At 40.7% G+C, this 27,058-nt stretch overlaps 1 long non-coding RNA gene across 1 annotated transcript; it reads right to left on the bottom strand.

Annotated features, from left to right (window-relative positions):
• Positions 1–15,738: 15,738 nt before the first annotated feature.
• On the bottom strand, positions 15,739–17,936 carry LOC106885421. The gene is made up of 3 exons (XR_001411435.1): positions 17,804–17,936; positions 17,631–17,703; positions 15,739–15,799 (listed from the first exon to the last, which is right to left on the bottom strand). It is a non-coding gene; the product is annotated as an uncharacterized LOC106885421 (long non-coding RNA).
• Between the last annotated feature and the right edge of the window lie 9,122 nt (positions 17,937–27,058).

Raw genomic sequence — 27,058 nt, 5'->3', positions numbered from 1 at the left:
TGGCAACGATGCAGCAGTGATCCACCATCTGAAGGAAACTAAAGCAGAAGAGGAACATGGGTGTTTCTCTGCAGAAGCACATGCAGCACAGGACATGTGCTGTTCGCACGCAGAGGGACTCACCCCACTGCGCCGGCTGCTCCCCGACCCAGTGTGGATCTGACTGCTGGTGGTGAAGCAGAAGTCCTCCTGCCGGCAGCTACGACGTGGCTACAACAAACAGCAAACTGGTGAATCTGACATGAGGGAAGGGCAGTGACTGATCAGTGTTTGCGCTTGGTACGCGTACAGCCATGCCAAGCCAGCTGTTTTCTGTCTGTCGCTGCTATTTGCTCTCTCCAGCTCATTAGCTGATGGTCAACATGGACCACGGTAGTACAGGGCATGGCTCTGTGTGGTGGCTGCACCGGTCTCATGTCTCGGCTGCTGCAGGTGTGGAAAGGGGCTGTTACTCCCCTCTCTCCCCTGCTGCCACCCTGCCCCTCCTTGGCTCCTCCGGGGGACCAGGAGTGCCCAGCCCTGGCAGCCAGGGCAGAGGCATTCCTCTCCTTGTCCCCCGGAGGCTGGGTAAGCTTAGCTATGACCTGAGACTTTAGGGATACCAGGAGCTGCACAGCAAGCTTTAGTTACATGCAGATAAGCCAAAAGTCACAGTAAATTGTGCATGAAATAAAAACTGACCCCAAGGTGGAGGTGGCAGGGTCAGTCAACTGACTCGGCCTCACTGGGCCTCTTTAGCTGCATCTAATGCAACTACAATTTCTGCAGCCTCCAGCTCAACAATCCCTCCTTTGATGTGACTCAGTGATCTTTTCAGGTGGTTTATTCCACAACCTGATCTGCTTTAGCACCGAGAAAGGTTTATACCTGACCTGAATCTCTGCTTCTTTACACAGAGCTGATGAGCCTTCATTTTATCCCTCACAGTTTTGGGTAAGCGAAACTGTTTTTCTCTAGCTTCTTTTCACATTTCAAATGTTTGTACAGCATTATTATCTTCCTCTGGATTTTGGCTTTTTTATTGAAGTGATATGAGAGAGGAGAAGAGAGGACATACCAAGAGAGGGATAGATAGAAGTCTCCATAGTAAGTTGAAGGAGAAACTGAGCATGTTGCACTATGTATAGTATGCATATAGGTCTATGTCAAAATAAATACATGTACAAGAATGCTTATGTTTATATTCACAAAAAAATACACAAGCGTAAATAAACACAAAATATTTTTCATCATAAAAATACTTAATTAATTGCTCTTTTAAAGTTACACAAAAATGCTTCCCCCTACAAAAAAAATAAAATCTCAATAGTCTCTAAATGCAGCCAAGCTTCAAGCAAAGCAGAACCTCTATGAGAGAGGAGCTAGGAAGGATTTTATTCCCTGACATGCCACTTACTGACTTTTGTGAGCCTTTTTTTAGCAGCAGCTGGTCGTAGAGCAGAATACTGGTGCAGATGCCTCAGCAGCCTGATCCTGTATGGCAAGCTTTATCTCTCCACTTATAATCTAATTTATGCATCCTCAAAAATAAAATATTTTCTGAATGCACAGCAAAGGAGTCGCAGAGCATAGCAGTATGGGCTAGTGCATGAGCAAAAGCTCTGTAATCTTCATTGCCCATTTGTTGTAACTTCTCTAGCTCATCTGTGAGCTTCCTCAGCCTGTGTCTGTCGAGAGAGTCACCCTACCGGACACCAGCTGCCCAGTGCTCCCCACAAGGGGATAAGTGATGACAGCTTTGACATCTTGATCGAACTGAGGTAGGGGATGGTGCAGTCCTGGACTTTATTCACCCTGAGCCTGCATCTCTGTACAACACAGAGGACTTGCACCCAAACGCTTCGTAAAGGGTGAACAGAGCTCAGACCCACACTTAAAATATGGCTCAGGCATACACCAGGCACTTGCTCTGGGCTTGTGTAGACTACAAGCTTTGTGTGACCAGGCAGGGCTTTGGGTTGCAGATATCCAAAAAATCCTACGCCTCCCTTTGGGGCCAACTTCTGATTGCCAACCGCCCACCTTCTCCCTTGCAGAGCTTACCACCAGAGCCCTTCTCCCAGGAAATTCATGTCTATGTTCTTAGCTGAGCTTCTCCGATTTTGCACTGAAAAAAAGGTCACTGTCACACCACTCTGTATGTATGAAGAAAGGCTCAGTGGTTTCCTTTCTATGAAGCCTGAAATGCATTTCAGATCTTGAAAACTGCTGCAAAACCAGCAACCCTCCCTGTGACTTAATTTTCAAAGGCACTGACTTAATTCCCAGAAGGCTCGGGTAACACTGGCTGTAATCAAGAGGGCTGTGCTTAAGAAGAATAAGAATTCCCCTCCAACTAATTTTTACTGCATGGGTACGTGAGAGCAGAAAACCCTGCTGAGAGCAAGAGGATAGAAATGCCCCCTGGTATGAGCGGGTCTGCCCTTGTGGAACAGATCCACAACCGCTTCCCACCAGCTTTACTTCAGTGTAAATGTACTGAATCAAAGAGCTGGGCTATTCAACCTCAATAAGCTTAATTTACCTGTATCTCCAGCAGCTAGTTACTGTTTCAATGCTATGATGGTAACTAGTTTTCTTCAACCCTAAATGGCAAAAATGATCAGAGGGGAAACCTGGGGGGAAAGTAATGATTTCCAGCTACTGAGAGTCCCCATTCTGAGGGAATCATTTGCCATGTTTGGAGCTGTGGCAGGGAAACAGGTGAGAGATGGCATTTCCAATCATCAGCTTCTGAAAGGCAAATTGAGTGCAGCCTGCCTGCTAAAGCCTGGTGAGGGCTAAATTATGCAGAGAAGAAAGAAGGACCATATCATTTGCACAGCATGCCATATTTTTTTTTTTTTCTCTCTCTCTCTGTTCTCTTTCTGTCTCAGCAGCCTTCTCTGGCAAAATATTGAAATACAATCCTTCCTTCTGAGAACACAGTGAATAATTGTATTCTAGACAAATTCAATCCCAGGAAAGACACTGATCTTAATGACAGAGTAGCTGGTTGAACAAAGTCCCAATTAACTTTCTGGCCCAATAATCTGAAGTTTGCTGTTAAAATTTTCACCAGAAGATGCTGGCAGAGAAAGGCAGACGTTTTATAGCAATCATTGCATGAGACCATTCCCTTAAAAACATGCTTTTCAGTTATGAGGGTGCTTCTCTGGCTGGTCAGAGCATGCACATCGCTGCAACTGCCCTTCATGTTTGCGTTTTGTCAAGATAAAGCTGCTGCCAGAGCACGGGCCAGCCAGCAGCATGGCATGCAGGGCAGACGGCCGGTGGTGTCACCCATCTCCACCCCCTCTCCCATGGCAAATGTCAAATAAGGGAGAACTGGGAAACAGATTTGAGTGACAGAACTATTCCTGTTTGCCTTCTGTGGAGCTTGGTACCTATGTCTCCCCTCTGTTAATGGCTTGTCTGGATTTATTTACTTTTTGTGCCTCCCCAAACCAAGAAGAAAGGTGAACTTTCCGGCCTGAGCTGACACTGCACCTAATTTACTACCTGTTTTCTCCATTGACAAGAGTATTTGCATTAGTGCTTTTTAAATAATGGTTCTCCATTATATATTTATGTTAATTATTATTTTCCTTTAAATTTTAAATTTATCTATATTAAATATCTCTTTAAAGAAAAAAACCTGCTTTTCCTAAGGTTGATAGATTCCTCTGCAATTTTGTCATCTTACCTGCATTTTTATTCCTGTTGTTTGTTCAATAACAAAAATCGTCAGGACTGATGAAAGAGTTCGGCCACTTAAGAGATGGTTTCAGCATTGCTAAGAGAGCTGCTGAGAAACAAACGAGTTTATAGTTGATATGATTCCATATTAACAGAGGTTGACCTTATCTGAGGGCAGCCTTAAAAGGAAAGTCTGTTCAGTCCCAGGCTTGAGAGTAAACAGACAAGTGGTCCTTATGTAAGTAGTAATAAGTGTTTACAACATTGCTCAGATATCTTCATTGTTCTTAGCTGTACTTTTGTAATACTTTTGTTTGTTTAATTTCCTTTCTCTACTGTAATCTTAATGTAGCCATAATGGATTTGATTATATGTTGCTGCTCTTTCTTGGCTTATTGCAAACTGCTGGCAAACACTCCAGAGCTCAAATGTGCTCCTGCAAAATCAGCTGTTTAATAACGCCAAAAAAAACCCCCCACGTTCTTGGAGAAGACTCTGTAAACCAAACAAAGGGGCACATCCCTGCACTATGCTAAATGAGCACACTGCCTGCAGTTAGCAGCATGACTGACAGATGAAGAAAAAGGGCAGTAGGAGAGAAGACTTCTTTCTGAAGCTTACACAAAATACTTTTTTCTACAAAGCGTTCACCACAAATGTAGTAGAAATGCTGTGGAATAGTATACAGAATCTATGAAAACTTGTTTAGGATGACCTGGATGTCCCATGTAACCCCTCCTGTGAATAACACCCTTGTCCCAAAGTTACAGCAATACAAAACATCACAGCCTGTCTCTGCTTTTCTGCTCCTGGAAGGCAATAGGTTCAACAGAAGACCTTCAGTCAGGTCTTGAATTCTTCTGTTGGTTACTAGTTCACATCAAACAAGCTGCTTTTGTTCAATACAAAGGCTCTCAGAGCCTTGCCTCAGAAGTAAGGAGTCTTTCTGTACATATCTGTGTGTATGTATGTATTATTTTTGTTTCTATCTGGGAATCAGTCTACTTTAGGAGGCTCCATCACTCAGTTGTTAATTAAGAGTCTTGATGTTTTCTGCTATATCAGAAGCATCCACAAAATGTTGTGGTGTCCTACTGCAGATGTGGCCTCATATGCTCAAATGCCAAAAGTGAACATGCTGCCCAGATGCTAAGCACAGGGAAACCCCTTCCCACCCCCCTGGTGATTGGTTTCATCATGGGATGAGAGGCCAGCCTGGAACTGGGTTTACAGAATGCCTCTGTTCAGATAGCTAAGTTTTATATTAAATACTTAAAAGGAAAGAGCAAGCCACAGAACATCTCTGTAGTCTCCTCATCCAAAGACTTTTTGTAGGCCCAGAGTCCCAGGGGTGTTTAACTGTCAATACCAAGTACGCAGAGTGAAAGGGGAAGCTGAGTGCCCTTGACTCTTGCCAGAGACAAGCCAGGGATACAGATGCCTGTTTGTGAGCCAGTGGGTAAGAAGATGCCAGCACTGGGATCTGTAACAGCTTTGTGAAAAAGCCAGCTCTTCATTTCCTTTGCATCTTTTCCGGGCACCCATAACAAGCTTTCATTTGGGGCCAGACACAATACTGTGTTCAATCCTTCCTTTTCCTTTTCCTTCCTAATAACAAAAGAAAAAATAATGCATTTATTTATTTGTCTCACTGCTGAAACAACTTTGACAGCTCCATCACATTCATCTGCTATCCCTTATCTTGTAAGCTCTTTGGACCACAGAGAGTTTCTCTCTGCAGTGTTCCTGATTGCCACAGTAATAAGAAAAGAAAATAGTAATTATAATCTGCTGGGGTTTGTTCACAATAGTAAATAGATGCTGAATGTTTCCTCAAGTGAACAAAACTGCCATGTCTAGTTTTTCAAATTCTTCGATTTGAATTAATCACTCCTTGAGTAATTTTATGTGTATATCCGTGATTTAGACTTGCATCCCTGTGGAGGACATCTTGCAAGCACAGACTGAAGTTTATTTGGTAAAACACAAGCGTGTGTACTCCTAGTGCTGAACTGGCCCTTCAGGGAGCAAGTGATGGCTGCCCAGTCACAGCTGAGTGACTCTGTACTGATTAAATTGAGGGATATTAATGCTAACTGTTCTTCTAATCTGCTGTCATTCATACTGAGTCTGAGCAATGGTCTGAACTACGTGACTGCACTCCCCAGAGCAGAGAGGCCCCTGCTAAAAGGATTAGGACTATAGGGCCAAAGAAGGATTTCTTCAGCCCTACCTGCATGACCCGGCCAACGCAAAATCGTGCATGAGAAAAAGCTCAGCACATTGATTTTACAGACATTGAAGTGCTTTCCAAACAAATCCATGCAACCATTGAGTCTTCCCCAACACTAGTCCTGACATCGTGGTGGGTTTAAGTAGCACCAAGTGTAAATACTAAAAAGTCACCTCACAGCAGGCAGAACTGTGTGAAACACAACTGGCCATCAGTAAAACAGACAAGTAGAAGGTCAAAACACCCAGAAGGTTTCTTACTATTTAAAATACTTTTGGAATAGAGGTCAGGCATACGGTCATTCTGAAAAGAAAATCATCCAGATGCCAGGGTGTGAGCACACTTCTGTATAATGCTGGCACAAACAAATACCAGCGTGTCTCTATAAACCCCAGAAAATCTCTAACACCTGGAAATGGCAAATTTACCATGACCAACTTTATTCTGCAACATTTGCAATACCTGATGCCTCTGTCACCACCACCCAGTATTTTCTTATCAAGGCTGTCTCTGAAATCTGCAGGAGGAGACCTGGCTGCATGGTATGAGGCAATGCTTGCTCTACAAAATGCTGCATTAGGTTGCAGTTTTCTCCCTGGTGAAGTTCAGACTTGGTTTTGACCTGCTGTGCCAGATGGGACACCGGCACTTGTTTGTTTGTGGCCAGAGAAGCTGAAAACAGACAACTTCTCTTAACTGGGCTCTTGCAAGAACAAGCATTGGAAAAGGAACAAAAGAACCTTTTTTTCTTACAGAGATGCTGGAGGTCCACTTGAATTAGAGGGCTTACCTTTGGAGGTGTGACTGTCCAAACAGTGTGCTCCATCCCCTCTATGCAGGCACGGTCTTGTTCTTCACATGATCAAAGGCAAATACCAGATGACCCACTTGGCTGATCTTTGTCCAGGTGAGACCAAAGCAGCTTATGGTTCTTCAGCCTACATGGGGTAAAATTTTACTCATTGACACTCAATCGAAAAACTGAAGCTTGTTTCTATGAGATTGGTACTTTTTTACTGTGTTTTCCTAGAATCACAACCAAGAAATTGTACATGGAGCTCTATGAATATACAGCAATGCCTACAAAAATACAGCACTGAAAAACTGAAGAGCTTCTGTCTCAGAAAATTTTGTGCAAATCTTTCCTGTTCTATTATTTTCAGTAACTGTCATCTGATCAAAAGTACAGCTTTACAGACTAAAACGTATAGAATTGAAGGAAGCCAGCATATGCTATTTTAGTGAGTGTATTATCTAAAGTAGGCCTTCCATCTGTTTCAGACCTAATTATTACATCATCTTTATGTAGCTTGATTTACAATGAGTGAATTAAATGCTTATGTGAGTACTTCATACAATGTGAAACACAGCTGTGACATTTTTAGAGCTAGAACAGGGCAAAATGTTCTAGACATACTGAATTTCATTTTTCTATTGTGTTTACAAAAATATTCCTTTGTAGCAAATATTTTTCCCACTCCCTTAGTAATACACAATTGTATTTTGAAGAAGCATACAGCATCCATTTGGATTGCAACAAAATACCGAATATTTTTATCTGTCAAAGAAAAGACTGTGAGTTTTGTGATCAAAACAGCAGTCTCTATTAAAAGCATTCAGCTGGTTCTTCCTAACCTAACTGTTGCCAAACAAAGGCAGATTAAGATTAATTGCAGTAATTAAACAAAGGGACAGGCTACAGCATTAGTAGCAGCAATGTATCACATTCGTTGTTCCCAGATACTTTATTTAACAGGAAAACAGAAAATCACATGAGCTCCAGTCTATGTTATGCACATTTTCTATAAGGATTAACTCCTTAGCCAATACTCAGGTACAAAGTATGCGTACGTATGGTTTGCCATAATATATCTTTCTTTAAAAATCCCCTTTTCTGGTAAAACCAAGACAGATTTAGAAGATATTTCTTGATTAGATTATAACCCTCTAAAATAGTTTAATGGGAGCAATTTTTTTAACTACCCATTTTTGTCTTGGGTTTTAAAATTCATCTGAGAAGCTGTAGTGAAAGTAGAGGTAGAATATAGATTAGGGTCTAGCAAAAGCTCCTGTTTCAAACAGAATAAGGAATAATCACAATTTTCTTCTCACTTTTCCCCTATTCAATTTTTTTCCACTTGCTTTTGCTTTGGGGTTGGGTTTTGGTTTTACTTCTTGTTTGTGTGTTTGCTGTAAAAGAGCATGCACTCTGCCTGAAGCCAGTTTTGGTCACGTTATGGGTTCAGGTCAGAGTGTCACCAGGCTCACAGCAGGACACTGCAAATTATCTGTATTGCGTTTAAAAGGCTTGACTGTATACACATTCTGAAAGCCAAGATATTTGCTGTTGTTTCCTCCAGATGGAAAATAAAAGGCAGGTAGAATTTAAAATTGTGCTTATATTTAGGATAGTCCAAAGCACATAAATTGTCTTTTGCTAATAGTGTATGGGCTCAGCATAAGTCCTATGCACCTCCAAACCTCCTGCTCTCCTGGGACACTTCTTCCCACCCCTCTTTTACCCACACAGGAGCAGTCTCTGCTTAGCAAGACATGACCACGGGTTATTTCAATTGGAAAAAAAACAACAACAAACCCAACCCACATAATTCATCTTATGCCCACTGCACTGTGGCATAAACACACCCTGTTTTGCCATCATTGGCTTAGCAATTTGTCATTAGAAGAGAAATAAACAGGTTAAGAAATCAATAAGCAGTTTTGCAGGCAGAAGGGTAGCAGAAAATAAACAGAGATGTATTCTAGGAAGCAAACGTGTATTTTCCTCAGTTAAGCTTTGAACTGGAGAGTGAACCTGATGCTGGGAAGCAAACAGTAAACGTATATGGGGAGGGGGAATATGTGCCTTGCAAATAATTTCCCATGAATAGCTGCCTGCTCTGACATCTTTTGATTGAGCTATTTCTAGAACTAACCCTCTGCTTGTAAATGCTGATGCTAATCTTGTTTCAGAAATGTTTCATCTTGGCAAGGCATTAATAAACACTGTACCAGAAAATGCCTGGAGTACAGCCATACACAAGGCCTTGGTGTATTAGATCAATCAACACTGGAGGTAGGTGAAGACCAGGGAAGGGATGTTCAGATGCCTTGGTGGCTCTTCAGACACATTTTGAGTCAGTCAAGCCCTCGTTTAGCTTTCCATAAACATTAGCACAAGAAAAATTTGGCTTGTCCCTGAAAACAAATGCTAGTTTGCAGGCTGAAGTTTGTTTGACAAAAAGAAGAAAATCTGATTTGGTGGAGAGAACAGGCCCCCTGTAATGGCAGAGTCATGGGGTAGGACACCACAAGCAAAGCAAGGGGTCACACTTCTGGGCTACAAATCACAGGAATATCCATTACAAACTATTCACTAATCACTTACAGAAAGGGAGTCAGCTGTATAGGCTAAAAGTGGTTTGTAATTACAGACTTTAAGTCTCCTTAAAGGAGTCTGATTATCAGTAACCAAGGCCTTTAAGATGTCTCATTTTTCAGTTGCTTTTGAAAGCCATAACCTATATGTCACAGCCTGTTAAATAATGAGCAAATTCCAGGGAGTCATCACTTATTGAAATGAATTGTTATAATTAGTTACATTGGTGTTAAGATAAAGATTGGTGGCCTGGGCTAAACAACTGGAGATAGGTTCCCCATTGTAGGAAACTTTGTACAAAAGCAAAATTTGTTGTACAAAAAAGACAAATTCAACTTTAAATAGCTTCTGATCTCAACAATGCATTAACAGGAAAGAGAGATAAATGTTAGTTTTCCTTATTCAGTGCATAGTCATCAATGAACTTTTACCACTTATCTGAGGCTAAAGGCTTTCTCGCCCTTTATGCCAAATGAAGAGTATTAATAGCAACAAGTGTCACTGGAGGGAAGTGGTGAACGGGTCTTCGGTACAGCCTGTTGTTGATAAGAGTCTGATCCCCTGTCCAGCTGAAGAGCAAGACTACAGCTGCCAAACAAAGCGCTTTTGTTTGATCTCGTTGCTGCAGCCATGTAGGGAAAAGTGCCAAGTATGATTCTGAAGTAGCCTTTTAATAGCAGATAGCTAAAATGAGAAGTTGCTCTGAGTGGAAACACAACACACACCGGGGGAGATAGTTTTGCCTGATGTAGAAAGGCTTACTCTTTATACAAGATGATGCACGTGGAATTACATAATTGAATAAAACCCTGGATGCTTTTTTGCTCAGGAGTCATCTGAATTGTAGCCCAATCACTTGTATGTGACATCCCCTATTAACAAAACAAAACAAGTTTTGAATTGTACAAAGATATTAACAATTCCAAGCAGAATCTGAAAGGAACCATGTTTATCTTATTTTTCCTTAGACTTTTATAACCAGCAAGATGTTTATAACCATATATTTAGAGGTAAATTATGAACAATGCAGACAGTAATATCATTATTCTGGTTCATTCCAGTAAAATGAGAAATGTAGTTTAGGATAAAAGTCAACAACTCATTACACAAGTCACCATCTAGTGGTACGTAAGAACATGTACTGCTGCTCTTTCAGTTTAGAAGTTAAATAAACCTGTGGTTTTAGAGACTTAAAATAACATCTTCAGTGTTGCTCAGAATGAACTTGTGAATATATATATATGGTACGCATGTAAATATATATAAAATATATCTTCTGTGTTTTATATGCATGTATTGGTATTTTAGTATAGAGAGATGATTTAAGCAAATATGGTGTTACCCTATACAAGGTTATTTCAAATACAGTTTTACTTCATGTATTTAAAATGATGGAGCTCAACACTTTGTAGACTACCTGGTTTTTGGCCTTTTTCTCCTCTCTATATGCATACATATGTGTTGCCTCTCTTTATGCGCATCTATAGCTATATATGTCCATACCTGGTGCTCCACAGCACACCATTGAAGGTGCCTGTATTTCTAACTAGCCAGCTGAGTTGCAGAAAGAAACTTGTAGTTGACTAGCACTACTCTGTAACTGCTGGAACAAGTGACATCTCCCCCACTGCAGCTATCTGTTCAGAGGGAAAGCTATTAAGACTGACAGAGAAGCTCATTCTTGCTCATTATATTCCAAGCCCTTACAGATGAGGCAATTTTTCACTCTTCTCAGTTGTGATAAAAACTCAGTACAAATACAGCATTATACTCTATTCAGCCTGTATCTAAAAATGTTCTGCATTTATTTATCCCTGAAGAAAAGCTGTACGCAAGCCAGCGCTTTCCCCCCTCCAGCCTACCTTTCCTACTTGCATCTATATTTAGCATCTTCAGTCAGGGCCAAATCTTTGAGACCTTATCTGACTTTTCCCCAATCTTTCTTCCTGCATTACTCACCATATGAGATTTGTCTGACAAAGAACTAAATTAAAACTTCACAGAGAGGATGTGCAATAGAACTTCCTGATTGAAAAAAAAAACCAAACACATGGCAAACAAGATATGACATAAGATTACAAAGGTACACTGCTGGCAAGCTGTGACATTTCTGCTTCTGGGCTTCCAGAATACCAGAGGATACATGGGGAGCTGGAGGCAGAGAAAAGAGAGAGGCATGGTGAGAGTATGGCTGGTCTGCAAATAAACAGTTATGATTAGTGCTTGGCCACGTGCAGCATTTGTTGCTGGGACTCCCATGGAAAGAGCAGTATCATCTGTCACAGAGGTTAATACAAGGTGCTAACAAAGGCTGGCTTACCCTTTTCACCACAAGGTCAGTAACAGCACAAGCTTGACCTCTTCACACTACTCTAACTACCAGCTAGTTTTGGGACACATTTATTATGGAGACCTCTAAAGTTAAGGCATTGTGGTGGAAGATCTTTCCATGGGTCAGCACTGCAGTGATTGAGCCAGACTTCATAAAAGCCAAGGGCACAAAGGAATGCAATGAAACTATCTGATAAAATGTCTGGTAAGCTTTGGGGGTGAATCTTTAGAAAACCTAGTCTGCAAAGCAGAGGCTTTTAAACACTGTCACTGGCTTTTGGTTCCTACCTCCTGAACCTGGAAGAAGCGGGAGAGTACTCTCCATGTGGACTCACATATTGGATTTGGTTCCCAGTGGCAAAATACACATCAGCTTAGGCAAAGGATCTGCCTATACTGTTTATACTGATTTAAATGCAAATAAAATATTTTACCTTAAATTTCTCCATTTAGGTATTGCATTTTAGTTCACATTTATTTCAAATTAAGAGCAAGCATACAGGTGGTTACTACAGTTTAGCTCAAAAGAGACAACTTAGATCTTACTTGTCTGCTGGAATCTTTAAAGTCTGCCTGTGTGGTTCTCTGTGGAGTCTGGGAAGGGGAAGAAAGCTGAAAGAATAGTGTCTCAGACTCAGTAATATCCCTGCCTCAGATACCCTGACAGCCCCGACACCAGTGGGAGGAATGCAGATTCATACTTCCCTAGATTATGTATGACCCTTAAAAAAGCAATTCAGTTCTCTCCTGAATTAATTTCCTGGCTTCCTCTATTATTTTCATTTTTAAAGGCATGCAACCTTACAAGTGGCCAAAAGGCACCTCTTGCTTGACCTCTCTTTTCTACCCATGCTCTCAAAAAATTGCTTTTTGCAGATGGGGTCTAAAAGGCAAGATACAGTACTTAAAGTTGGGCTTCTGTAGCACAAGCACAGAAGAAACAGAAAGAGAAACACTTTAGAAGAAAAAGAAAAGCACCACGAAAAACTAGAACAAAGAGGATTTAAAAAATGCTGAGGCTCCACCAGGGTTACTGGAAGAACACTGGAGAGATGAATAGCAAGAGTAAGCAGTCAGATCTGCAGGTGGTGCAAACAGCATTGCTGGGGTAAAGTCAGAGACACTAGGCTGATTTGCACCAACAGGGACTGAAGACTGTTACTAGGGAGGAACGTGCGACAGCCCTGTGATGCACAGATTTTACTTTCTGTGGAGAATATTGTTTCAGTCCCTCCCACCGTTTGTCAGTGACTGCTCCCTGGTGAGAGCATGAAGAAGTTGTCAGGTCTATTAACCTTAACAAATGTAAATATGAACCCAAAATGTGGAAAAATGCTGGGATCTGATATGAATTTCATTCTAACAGACTGCTGAGTTAAACAGTCACTTACGCAGCAACAGCAGCCACTGAGAAAGAAAATTGTTCACCTCATTCTTTTTGGGTTGTCCTTCCTGCCTGTTTCTTGGTTGGGTGGCACCTAATGTAAACAGCTGCATTAAAGGAGGCTGGAGTCACTTTTGTGATTTATCCCAACTAATCTACCTTGTGAATGCAGGCCTTTCTTCTCCAGTCAAGACTCTTGTTCACAATTTTTCAATACATCTGCAACAGATCTTACCCACCAACTCGCTCATGAAGCTGCTGCTAGGAACAAGGCATATGCTCAGTTCTTGGAGGACCTGACTGGAGCCAGGAGCTGTATTCCTTTATTTCTGTTCCATGAAGGAATGGCACGCCCCATGTACCCTGTCCCACAGGGAAAGAGGAGTCCTTTTGCCTGTTACAGGTTATTCATGAACATGGGGAACTGTACGGTATTAGACTAAGACCAATACTGAGAGATAGTCTGGAGTGCGACTTAGTTTGGGATGCAGTCTGTAATGTTTACATTTCCTGTGAACACTCATGCAATAAAAACATGTAAACAGAAAAAGAGGCTTAACAAACATTTCCATGGCTGGACTCATGCGGGGGGGCCTGAGGGATCCTACTGCATTGGGGTTGGGATGGCAGGAGCTGTGTGAAGTGGCATATTTTCCCTTGTGAAAAAGCTTTTGGTCCCTGTAAGGACCATTACCCTGGAAGGGTTGGGATGGGGCTAGAGGGACGATTGGACTTCTTCACTTGGCAGATCCTTTGCCTGTCCTGCCAACATACACAAACATACCTGCAAAAAAATGCTGGAGAAGGTCCCACTAAGATTCAGTCTGTGCAGCACTTCCAAAGCAAACCTGCAGCCCTTCTGCAGCTTAAGGAAGAGAGAAGCCATTGTTTGGCTGATGCTCTCAGGTTCAGGTCTCTGAGGTCCAGATTCATACAGAGACTAGAAGCTGCACACTGCAATGTTTAAGAAGTCATAGGCTGAGCTCTGCTTGCTGTTCCCAAGGCCGAGTTATGTGCTGAATGGGAGGACTGCCAGGCTCAGGCCCATGAGCTGCAGAAGGTGAAGGCATTATAGTCCAGGACTGTCCACCTTGCATCTCCACCTGCACCTCTTCCACACCCCTCCTCCTCAGCAGCATGGCACGCACTCCTGCAGCTCAGCAGCTTCAGTGCCAACCCGGTGTCTTGGGTTAAACTGCTGGGGAGAGGGGGATTGAGTTAAAGTGAAGGAGCGGGCAGTTGTGCTGGTGCCACGTGCCCACCTATCAGCTCTGTTAGAGTGGCAACACCCTCCAGCCAGGGGTATGTAGAGTGCAAACAGCCCACGAAAGTTTGACTGTCAAACCTGGTAAGTGCTGGGGCTGAGAACTGGGAGTCCAAACCTGGAGACAAGAGATGCTGAAAGGAGAGAAGGGAAGAGACTCAAATTTTATCCTTCCCTTGGCCTGATCATCAGTTACCAGTGAAGGTGGGTTTCAGCCTCAAAGATCTCATTGAGGGCTCAGGCATCAGTACCATGCGTTCAGGCGCTGGCAAGTACACTGCTTTCTCATACTTTGGCAGCAAGAAAGGACAGAGGATTCCCTTTGCTTAACAACCAAGAGTACTCAGGTACTTGTCCAGACACCAGGCTTTGAACTTCTGAGTAAGAAAAAAAAAAAAAGTAAATTCAGAAACAATAAGAGACTTGCTTTTATATGCAAGAATATTTACAAATCATTTCTCTGCTGCAGTGACACAAATCTGTATGAAGGGACAAAGGAAAAAAACAGGACTAGATATGATAGAAAACCATTAAAGGATACATGGGCACTAGGTTCCCCTAGCTTTATTTGCATTTGGTTACAAAAACATGTTTGTTTTTACTGTTCTTCCATTAAAAAGAAGCCATTTAAACTTCTATGGACATTTGCTTTAAGGTTTGAGCTTGCTTCTGCTTTTTGTTTTCCAAGTCAGAGGTAAAATGGATAGCCCTTCATTTTATTTAACATGAAATGAATTACAAGGAAGTGGGACCTCTAGGAATAAAAAACTCTTCAGTCTGTTATGTTCATGTAAGTGTAAAATGTACTGCAAGGCAGAGTGCTTCTCCAATTTCGCTGCAGATTTGTAATAATAAAAAAATGGACTCTGAGGAGAAGTGAGCCATGAGCTGTGTGATTAGAACAGTTACATTAACACACAATAAAAAGGTGCAAAGGTTCAAGACAGTTCTCTCTTAATAGAAAAAATGCAGAACCCAGAAATGCATTAAAAGGCATTTGAAAAGTAAATGAAAAGATTGGATGACATACTTGATAAATGCAAATCTAGACTGATTTCCATTTGAAAACAAATAAAAGCTCCTGGTCACAACTAGAGCAGGGGAAGGGAGGCAGGAACAAACAAGCAGACAAAGGAAGGAAGGAAGGAGGGATCATATACATTGCAATGTACAGTTATTGGTGCTTAAAATACAGTATGGGAATGAACGGGAACTGATACCAAGATGATAATTTACAATACAGAGATACACAGAACACTCTGTTGGTGTTTGGTAGGAGAGAAAACTAATGCCTGAGTCATTCAGAAAGCGTTAACAGTCTGTTTATAATACCCACATCTGTCACACCACACTCCCTTGTAATCACACTCCCCTTGATGGGAAAGGAGAAGATTATGTGCATCCCCAGGGAAGGATGTACTTGTATGAATCTGCAGGCAACATTCAAAGAACAATCCACTCAGAACTTACCTAATTCAAGAAGCAATAGAGCATACAGTGCCAGTGAGCCACATCCCATATATAATAAAGCTGAAACGAAAAAGGAGGGGCATACTCATCACTGAACAGACCTTTGATAACAATGTGAAGGAAAAGAGCTGGAATTTGCAGGAAAATACCAAACTAATATCTAAACAACTGCTTCTGGGCTGCATACAGGTAACCAAGGCTGTGTCTTAAGGATCTTGATTTTTGGCTTTGGGGGGGTGGGAGGATAAGAAACAGTGTTTCACTTGGTTTGCACTTGAATCTGTAATTTAGTCTAGATTTGCTCAAAACTTGGCCATATTTTGAACTAAGCCCAAATTGGCAGTACAAGGCTTTGAACACTCTGCCCAGGCAGAGGTTCCCAACTCAAATCTTACAGAATGAGGCGGGGTTTGCTTTTAAAAAGAACATTTCACACCATTTTCATCTTATTTTCCCTTTGTACAGCGACCTGTTTGCACAGATAGCTCAAAGGGAATAACTAGGGACAGAGCAGAATAAAACACCTTAAAAAAAAAAAAAAACCTTGCTTGTTTAGTATCTACCGGAAGAAAAAAACCAACAAACCGCTATGTCTCTAACTCCCATTTGAAAAGAACCTATCAGAAAATGTCTATCCACTGTGGAGCAAAAAGTCATTTTTAACACTCAAACACACTGAATCTTAAGACTCAGATATATTTGTGAATATTTCCTGCTATTGACTCTACTTTGAGGCCAACTGCACCGAAAACGAGCTATAGTGCTTTCAATTTAAACTCAGTGCTAAATGATTATATTCTAGGCTGTCCATGTAGCTCAGCCTTGGAAAAAAGATAGGTAGAATCAATAGGACTCTATGCTGATGACGAATCCGTAACAGCTCAGAGTAGCTTGTGTTCTTCCACTGATAGCATCAGTGTAATGGTAGTGCCAAGGAAATGACAAAGACTTGAACTTTTGCAGATAATGATCACACTGACTCCTGTTTAGCAAATAGCGGATTAAGGCCACATGATTTTAGCAGTATCAAGCAAAATCACTCATTACAAAGGTTCTATACCCCCAAAAAAAGAGCAAAAATGGAAACCAATATTATTGCTGGATGAAAACCTTTGCATCGATTTTGGGGATTTGTGAATCAGTCATTTGAGTCTGGCTACACCCTACTATTTATCCTGTAGCAACATTTCCATAAAGAAGCTTAAAGGTGCAGCCACATGACATTCACATTTTCCCGTTTTGAGGAGACGACCAGCTACTGCCACCCCTGCTGCCCGTCTGGGAGGGTATAAAAAACACCACGTGCCAGAAACTCTGCCAACATAGCTTCCCACACCAGACAGGGGAGCTGTGTCCGTGCTTTCCAACATGGCTGGAAAGCGGTATTCCAAGTCTCCAGGGTGTGGTTAGTTCGTTAGTTGAGCCCTGGAGGTACAGCATGTTTTGTTCCCTATGGTAAGCACCAAGCTGTTTCCTACACATCAGCTACACATGTAGCATGCTTGTCAGAGCCTTATGCTTTGAAAAATTAGGTAATTGGCCAGGAAAATGGGTATATGCAGATAGGCACCTGCCACATGTGCCTGCACAAATGCCAGCACAACATTTTACAGCCTTGTTTTTAATTTTCATCTCCAATCCCCAGCATCCCATACGGAAATGTTTCCTTGTAATTAGATAGTACTCCAGCTGTTTTCATGATGCAGCTTCGTGTGTTTACTCCAGTTTATGCATATTGCACCTGAATTAATGTAAACTTAAGCTAATAGGGGATCTTATGTATTAAAAAATCGTAGAGAAGCTCATACATCCTCCTTGCACCCTGGGACTATAGTCTGTGGTTCCAGGAGGTGTTTATTTACATTCCACAGCCTATTTGTTTTAGACATACCTGCTTGGGAGCTTTACTTCTCTCAGTCTTCAGTATTCACTGTGTGCCTTACTGATCCTCTTCCTTCTCTCAGCTGCAAAAGAAAGCCATGGCATCTGTTATATTTTGTGTTTTGCCTGTAAGATCTGTGACATATTAAGAGAGTTTGAGCCCAGAGGGGATCTACAGCTCACCAGCTACTGCTCTTAAAACCGTCCTTTGAGTAACTTGTATTTGGCAAAAAAAGACACATCTTCAGAGAATGTCTGCTCTGGAAGACATTGAAAGATGGAGAATCCAGCACTTCGCCTGATAGTTTGCTTCAATCACTCCTACCAGAACAATGCGTGTCTTGTTTGTAGTTTGAATTTCTGTTCTTTAGCTTCACATCCATGGTTCTTTCTGTGCCCTTCCTTGGTAGATTCAATAGGTGGTTCACTCCCAGTATTTTCTCCCTGGGATGTGAGCATACTGTAACCAAGGAGTTTCCTTTCTTATGGATTCATTCTGCAGTGCACCAAATGCATGTTCAGCCTTTACGCAGTGCTATATGGGACACTGCTTCTTGGAGAGAAACAAGTTAGATCATTTCTAGCCTCTTTTATTTATACAATTAAACATATTTATCACCAAAAAAAAAAGGGTAGATTGCTCCCTGGTTAACTGTCCTCTGACTGCTTATTAGAGTTTCACTGAGCTGTCACAGCGTGCTGCTACCTGGAACAATATGGCAGTACTGCATCTCTCTACAAGTACTAATTAAAAGAGACTAACATTGCATAATGTAAAAGTATTCATAATTCCAGCCACTATCAAAGAGACGTCTGGACTGCTGTTAACCACCCTAGTGCACAGACCTTCGTTCAGAAAAGTTTAAATAGATGGTTAGATCTAGATGAGCATTTTCAGTGCTCACACTGAGTGACATGCTCACTCTGATGGTGTAGTTTAAAAATTATCTTGTCTAAGGCACAGTTCTTCACTTTGGGCATATAAGGATTTCAGAACTAGCAAATAGGTGGAAATGTGCTTTCCCTGAAACCATCTACATGACCCTATTAGATTTCCCTGTAAAAGCTGTCAGACAGATACAGCTTCAAACAATCCTCATTTACCTGTCAAAGCCCTAGGGTGTAGCATAGCACTCTTGCACAGCCTGGGCAAAGTTTAGGTTGCTGGGAATGCCGACTGTTTTCTCCGTCACTAGAGCTCCTGGGACATTGGTCTATGTCTGCTGAAATTTCTCTCTTGAATCAGCCCTCAGCCTTGCCAAGTGCCCTCCAGGTCTAGCTCTGGAGGGCAAGGTTCACCTTCCCCTGGAAATCTTTTTTGCAGATTGTTTTTTAACCACCTTCATTTCACTGATCCCTCTTACAGGACAGGTCACTACCCACAGTTACACCAAGAACATGGAGAGGGCAGAGAACTGAAAGTGAGAATGTGGGAGCTGGTGCGAGTGTCTTTAAAAAAATATTTAAAAGTTATGTTAGACAACACACAACTGTCTACAGTAAGTGTTTAGGTTTATCAGCTGGACCATAAGTCACTTTTAACATCAGAAGAGCTTAAATGCAAAAACACTACAAGTTTATTCTAGACAGAAAAAAGGTTTCATTAAGGATTATAACGTTGAAAGCAAGAGTCTATAAACAAAGACAACACAAAGTCATCCTGAGTAGCACTTAACATTTGATACCTTTCTTAACTGCTGCTTTGGCTCTTCGAAGGATATTACACTGTCATCCTGAGTGCTAGATCTTAGATTTAGGTGCTAGATTAGAGATTTATGAAGTTAGTCCTAGACCCAAGGACAACTACCTGAAAAATAAAGAACAACAAGGAACGTTTATGACAACACTGTTTTTCATAGCATGTCATGAAGTTTTCTTCAAGTGTACATTTGATGCCCTCATCTAAACAATTCTGTTGTCATAAAATTCAATTTAAAATGGTTTTGTAATTTTTAATCCTTTTATTTTTCAATCAATCCATTAAAATGCTTATGTGTGCAACTGAAACTAACCTGTAATTAAGTGTTGCCTTAAGAGAATCAATATACAGCAATTTGTTGGGTTTTTTTTCAAACATCCACGTTTGTTAACAAAAGAATAGATTGTTTCTGGTGCTGAATTTGAGGTTGGATTGCAAAAAATAGACTTCACAGATCTGAAAGAACTGTGACAAGAAGGCAGAATGTTAGTCTGCTCCAGAATATAGGTTGCATACAGGCCACTGAAGCAATCACACGTTGTTTCCTACACAAGCAATTTGCATTCAGATTTTTATTAAGCTTCAGTCTTTCAGAAATGCTTGGTATTTTCTGAAAATTATTTTTAGAAAAAAAAAATTTATGTATTTCATCAACTAAAGCATTACATGTTTTCATTATTCTAATTTTAAGACATCATAAAATTTATCATTGTGAAAGGAGAGAATGAAGTATCAGTTATTCAAAATGTCTTTTCATCATACCTATCTTAGCCAAATAAGTAATTGTAGCCTAAAATACAAAAATAGTTTCTAATATAAAATCAAAATTTTCATTTGCAGGGTTTTGGAGATAATCACCTTGCAGAAAAATTCCTCAAATATTTCTATGCACTGAAGGGTGACAAAATGAAAACTGCCTTGTAATTCAAAAAAGCATTTGGCAAAAGTGGAAAAAGAATTTACATTTTCATTGTACACATTCAAGGCCATATCATGAACCATATATAGATTCCCATTTTGTATTACACAGTATGTAGACTAGGAGATTACATGGAATAATATTAATTTTCATACTATATTAATGCTTTATCTCCATAAATTAGTATTTGCATCGTCTGTTGCAAATATTAATTTTTGTCAAAATTTGCACTACTTTATGGATAATTTTTTTCTATATCTTCCAATATTCCTGATGGAATTTCATGTTGCCTTCAAAGTAAGCAAGTAGGCAACAAACTAATAGAGTATCCACCTACCCATACAGTTAGGAACAACTACTGGAACATTTAAGTATCTCTGTGTATTGGAGTATCAGTGGCCTTAAAAAAGAGAGAGACAATAAAAGATTAAAGGTTTAAAAGGTTTTGCACTTACCAATAACAACCAAGTGGACCTTGAAAAACATTATTCACATTGCTATCTCAATGAAGTGACCTGGCATTCTGCACTTTATTGGTTCTGAAGCAATCATCTCATCCCTTTCTGCACACTCATATATATTTTTTGCAACAAAAAAGTTGTTCTTTTAAACTATGCTACACTTATATTTATTATGGACTCCACTTTCGTGCTGTATTACTTCTAACTATCTATCATAAGAAACTGAGGTTCTTTGCATAAATTGCAATAAGCTCTGTATCAATTATGGCTATCTTTACTGATCATGCAAAATTATTTTTCCATTTGTTCAAGAAATTGCAAGGCTTTTTCTACTTAGGAAGTGTATTGTTATTTAGTAAAGAAATTACTATTGCCATCACTGCCAAAATTACTATGAGGATGTACCACAGCCAATGAAAAATGTTATGGTAGTTCAACTCAGATTTAAACTGCCCACTCTGTACTGAACCAGACATTAGATACTATTCTACATAAACATTATTTAGTTGTAATAAATATATGTGATAAAATGCTCTTTATTTACTGAGAGCTTGAATACATAGGCTAATCCTAGCAGTTATTCTTCAAGGCAGACTTCAACTCTACTGAAAATACATCTCACGCTTTCTTTTTTTGCATTTCAGTGAAGGTTGGAATTCTCTTCATATAAAATGTATAAAGAAATAGAGGATTCTGCAGTTTGAAAAGGCCTCCACAGACGTAAAAATGATATTTTGATGGAGATCACACATCAGAACTATCTGGGGAGAAATGAAGTTTCATCAAAGGCGAGTTTGACTCAGTAATTCAGAAGTCTCCTCATGTCAGTCCTCTGCTGTGCCTGGAGGAAGGTTTGCAGTGAGCCCTGCTATGATACCTGCCTAGAAACTTCCACAGTCGCTCTGAAGAGTCTGTGTTTCCATAGCTCTGTTACGCACACAGTAGGTACTAAAATTTAGCAACAAAATACACTAATGTCTCTTTGTGTCAAGTATTTCATTTTTATGTAGCCATTAATGGCATTTTCCAAAATACTGTTTTTTTTCTTCTTGCAAAGTGATCCTCATCAGGGTTACAAGTAGAAGAAACAGAGAAAGTTATCACGCTGTGCCATAGCTGTGATTTTACTTCAAGGCAGTCTTGGGAGATCAAAATAAAACAAAACACACACACACACACACACAAAAATCTCTATTTTATAAGTTTTGTGGATAGTTTTCGTTAAAAGAACAGATTTTTCAGACTGAATTCTACAATACAAACAAGGCTTTGCTGACAAGTTAATTCCTTAGTGTAATTCCACAAAGGTTTGATAGACTAGCTTCAAGGCTTCAGCTTATACCTGTAACAGAAGAATGGAAAAGAAAATGGTCTTTTAATCTAAGGGAAGAGCCTTGGAAACGCCACCTGGCACTAACTTTCTCTCTTTTGTTCAAGATTTCCCTTTCCATGCTTTTCTTGGCTTCTTATTCCAATAATAAGGGAGCTTTGATAATAGAAAGCACTTTATCAAAAATGGCTCTAATAATTAACATGCTCCCCCCACTCTCTTTCTAGAATTGCACTTTGAAGTATCAAATGCAAAATACCTCCTTCCCCTCTCTGGGAATGTTCTGAATTCATAGGTTAGGCATGTTCTTGAATTAGCACATTCTTTGTACTTAAAACAGCCTTCCTCGCGGTCAGAACCATTCAAAGATTATTTCAAGATACAACATTTCCACAATGTTTATTAAAGCGTGTATCATAAATTGTGTTCACTGTATGCATACCTTAACAAATTCATAACACTTTGCTCTCCATGAGCACTCTCTGGAGACAAGGTGCATTAGTAATGCAGATGACAGAGTGCTTTGTTAAAACTACCTTCCCTCTGTCTTTCATCTGTTCAAGAAGTTCATGGCATCCTGGTGACCAAAACTGACACACCAAGATTCAGAACTGTTTTTTCCACATAGGAAACATGAAAATCTGTGGGTCTTGGCTAAATAAGTCTCTTACTCTGTTTTCATTGCTTTTTCTTTCTTTTGGGAGAAGAAATGTTTTTCTACCATACATAAGGAATTTATATGGGATATGTTTTCTTCTCAGAGCTGAGATCTGCTTCCCTCAAGGGGATTTCCTCTGAGTAATTGCCTAACTAGTGGTCACTAAGCTGTAATTACTCCAGATGAAACCAATTGTCATCATTCCTTGCAGTGCAAACTGCACACACACTCCAAAAAGCATTCCCATTAGTCATATCTCCAGCACAACCTGCACATTTTTTCTGCTGAAAACAGATATTGATTTGACACTGTGCTGAGATGATATGATGTATAACTGATTGTACAATTCGGTACAGTATTGGATTAGACTAATGCAGCCAAGTTTTCAATCTAATTACCCCTGCTCAGCTGATGGAGAGAGTTGTACCCTGTGCAATTGCCTTGGCAATTGCCAATATCACTTTATTATAATCTACTTAAACTGAAAGAATCCTAGTGAAACAGCAACATGCTGAGTTTCTTCCAGAACTTTTCAGGTACTTTTAAAGGAACATTATATTTTTCTGAATTGGTAAATAAACATCTGAATCTTACAAAGCCTACTCACGCAAAAATCGCAGAAGAACAATCAATGTTTCTTAAAGAGTGTTTGTTTCACACTGGCTGTCAAACATTGTCCCATGGATGCACTCTGCCATGACTTGGTCTTGGCAATATATGATGATAAATACTTGAATTGTGCAGCTGGCCCTGGATCTAGACCCAAGACTTTCTCCAGTGTAAGATTAGCTAATGTGTCTCTCCTTACTCCCTAAACTGCACCTGTTTCATAAGGCATATAGTCACAGGCAGTCATCTGAAGTTTGGCAGGAAGACTAGGTGGAAAACATTTTGTTAAAATCCAGCTGGACAAAGAGAAGAACTAAAGCTCGCAAAATGAGCAGGAAACAGAAAGTACAGGTAGCCTTCGGTCATGAGTAGCTCCAGTTTTAAGAAGCAAAAAATTGCCAAACCCCCCCAGAATAATTTTTTTTTGTTGTTTTCTATTATCTAGCTAGTTTCTAGCTAGTCTTATGGACATCTAAGTTCTATCACTTTGCTTTCCTACTTCTTAGCAAAAGGACAATAATACACCCTGAAGCATGTCAGTAAGAACAGGCTCCCTTCAGAGTCTTTTGGGTCTGTAAATGATCAGGATATAAAAAGATTGCTCAGAACAAAGAGGAGATTGCCAAGAAGTTGAACAGCACCATTGTGTCAATACACAAAACAGAAAAAATGGCCACAATTCACCTGGTCTTCTTTGACTCTTCTTTGTGGGAGAACTCATTACAGAGCCTGTTTGAAACTGAATTGACTGTAAAATAGATGAGGTTATTTTTGTCCATGAGAAAATGGACAAAAGCAGCAAATTGTCAGGATTAAGATGGTGTTCACCCAGTAGCTCTGGAAGAGCTCCACAGTGAAATAGTTTGATTACTAAAAGTAATTTTGTGTTTGGCATTTTGTGTTTAAAACTTTCCTGCACACCTGAGGACCTGAAGGTCCAGAGAGGTGATTCTGCCACTTTACTCTGCTCTGGTGAGACCTCACCTGGAGTATTGTGTGCAGGTCTGGAGCCCTCAATATAAGAAGGATATAGACCTGATGGAGAGGGTCCAGAGGAGGGCCACAAGGATGATCAGGGGGATGGAGCACCTCTGCTACAAGGACAGGCTGAAGGAGCTGGGGTTGTTCAGCCTGGAGAAGAGGAGGCTCCGGGGAGACCTAATAGCAGCCTTCCAGTACCTGAAGGGAGCCTACAGGAAGGCTGGGGAGAGCCTGTTTAGAAAGGCCTGCAGTGACAGGACGAGGGGCAATGGCTTCAAGCTGGAGGGGAACAGATTTAGATTGGAGATTAGAAGGGGGTTCTTTACTGTGAGGGTAGTGGAGCACTGGAACAGGTTGCCCAGGGAGGTGGTTGAGGCCCCTTCCCTGGAGATATTCAAGGAGAGGCTCGATGAGGCCCTGGGCAACCTGGTCTAGTTGGGGGTGTCCCTGCTGACTGCGGGGAGGTCGGACTAGATGACCCTTGGAGGTCCCTTCCGGCCTGGGAAATTCTATGATTCTATGATTCTATGATTCCCTCCCTCATCCAAACTGGGGAAGAGTGAGCAAGTGGCTGCATGGTTGTAGCTGCCATCTGGGGTTAAACCACAACACCTGCCCGTGGCATCGATAGCATATTAATATCACGAAGCACAGACACTTGGATAAGTGTGATCCATTAGGGAAGAGTCCATGTGTGGGGTTTTTTTTTTAAAGAGGATGCCCTACCTTGCAGGCTTAGTGAAGTTATTTGAACTCAACAAGGAGATGAATAAGGGTGATCTGGCTGATCTGTACTTCTAAACATCCATTAGCAAATTCCCTCACGTTTAATTTCTTTAGCACTTCTAAAAAGCATAAAAAAATAGAGGGCAGGAGTGAGCAACCAGTTGACATGATGGCGGGCAGGACTCAGTGAAGGACTGCAGTGATGTGTGCAGGAGCCTGTTCTGGTTAGCATATTCATTAATGAACTGCCTGTGAAGAACTGCACGACTTACAAGACTGAGTGCCTGGGTAGATCAAGGCGGCTAAGAGCTTTCAGTGCAGATAAATGTAAAGTGATGAGCACTGGACAAAAGTAGTTCTAATGTCTCATTTTAAATGATGGGCTCTGAGCCCAGCACTAATACTCAGAAGTGAGATCGTTCCATGAATGCATCAGTGTATTGCTCAGTTGCTGTCAGGAAAAAAAAGAAAAAGTAAAAAAAAAAGTTAGGCATTAGTAAGAAAAATAGCATAATAGACAACATTATTGTACCACTGTAAGAATCCATGGTTTGCCTACACCTTGAAGAATATGCAGTTTTAATCCCCCTGTGTCAGAAAAGTTATATTAGAATTAGAAAAAAAACCAAACAAGAAAAGCAAGAAGGATAATTTGAAATGGGAAATATATTCTATATAAGAAGCAATTGAACAGGCTATGATTTCTGAGTTTGGAAAAATGATCATTTTGATGTGATAATGATCTTTAAAAATCATGGGGATGGTAAACAGGAAGCAACTGCAAGCTGTGTTTTCCATTACGAGGACTGTGGAGTTTCAAATGAAGCTGGTGGGAGCCAGATTCAGAACAAATAACAAAGGAAATGGTTCTTTGTGTATCAGGTACCCGACAAGTTGAATTTTTGCCAAAGGATGCCATGGGATTATGTGGCATTTATATGCTCTCCTTTCATTCAGCAAGCATCTAGCGAGTATGTAATCTTGCATCAGGACAGTCTTATGAATCCATATGCCCAGACCTGCTTTTTCATTATTATGGTTTTGGTGGGTTGGTTAGGTCCTGCAAGAAGGAAACCCAAAGCAATAGGAAAATGACTAGCAAGAAATAATGCTGCAGATAAATCATGTACAGTACTTTTTTCCCCTTTTTCTTTAATGCTATGGGTGTTTTCTGAAAAGGCAGAAGTCCTGTTGTCACACCTGGCTCTCACAGGCACCAAGACAATCAGCAACAGAGGGCTGTGTGTCAGGGCAGGAGTCTGCTGGCTTGAAGCCAGTGAATCACTGATGTCATGTTCCAGGTGTTTTTAAGTGGTAGACTAAGAAGTTCAGGGCCCTGGAGAATTGATACAACTGAGCCCTGCTGTGCACTGTAACTCAGGGAAAATAACTTGTAATTAAACAGGACTGTTACAGGGCTTGTCAATATAATCTGTTTTACGGCATATCAGAAATGCTCAAAACATCCTGGCCAGATTCTTAGTAGATGTAAATCCTAATCAATTTAAGTTAGAGTTTTAAAGCTTCAGAAACAGATAAAAAATAAAACATATTACAAAGGGAAAAACAATCGCAAAACCTGGCCAAAAGGGATGATTCCCCCTCTACCTCTCCTGACTACCATGTATGACTGCTCCAGCTTCAGAGCCAGAAAACCCCCATCCAGTGAAGCAGTCAGTGGCTAGGTAGTAATCTGCTCTACTGTCTTGCATCCATCATTTTCACACACACACAAAATCTTTTATCTTCATGTCATCACATCCAAGAATTGGGACCTCATCTAAAACCCCTTGAAGTCAGTGCAGACTATCATTAACTTCAGCTGGCACTGGAACAAACTCTGAGAATGTAAATCTACAGTCTTCTAGCAAACTAAATAAAGATCTGGGTTCAGTTCAAGTTGGACATAGATAAGTTTAATAGTACTGACATCAGTGAAGTTATACAGGTCTGCAAGCACACAGGCCTTGATTCTGTTCCTTGCTGTTCAGTTGGCTTCAGTAATTCACTGCATGAGGTGAGACATCAAAATGACACTTGATAATGATTTTCAGT

The sequence above is a fragment of the Calidris pugnax genome, unplaced genomic scaffold (genome assembly GCF_001431845.1).
Source record: "Calidris pugnax isolate Ruff unplaced genomic scaffold, ASM143184v1 scaffold11, whole genome shotgun sequence".
Lineage (NCBI taxonomy): Eukaryota > Metazoa > Chordata > Aves > Charadriiformes > Scolopacidae > Calidris > Calidris pugnax.
Note: the sequence above shows the minus strand (reverse complement) of the source record. Positions and strands in the feature narration are given on the sequence as shown.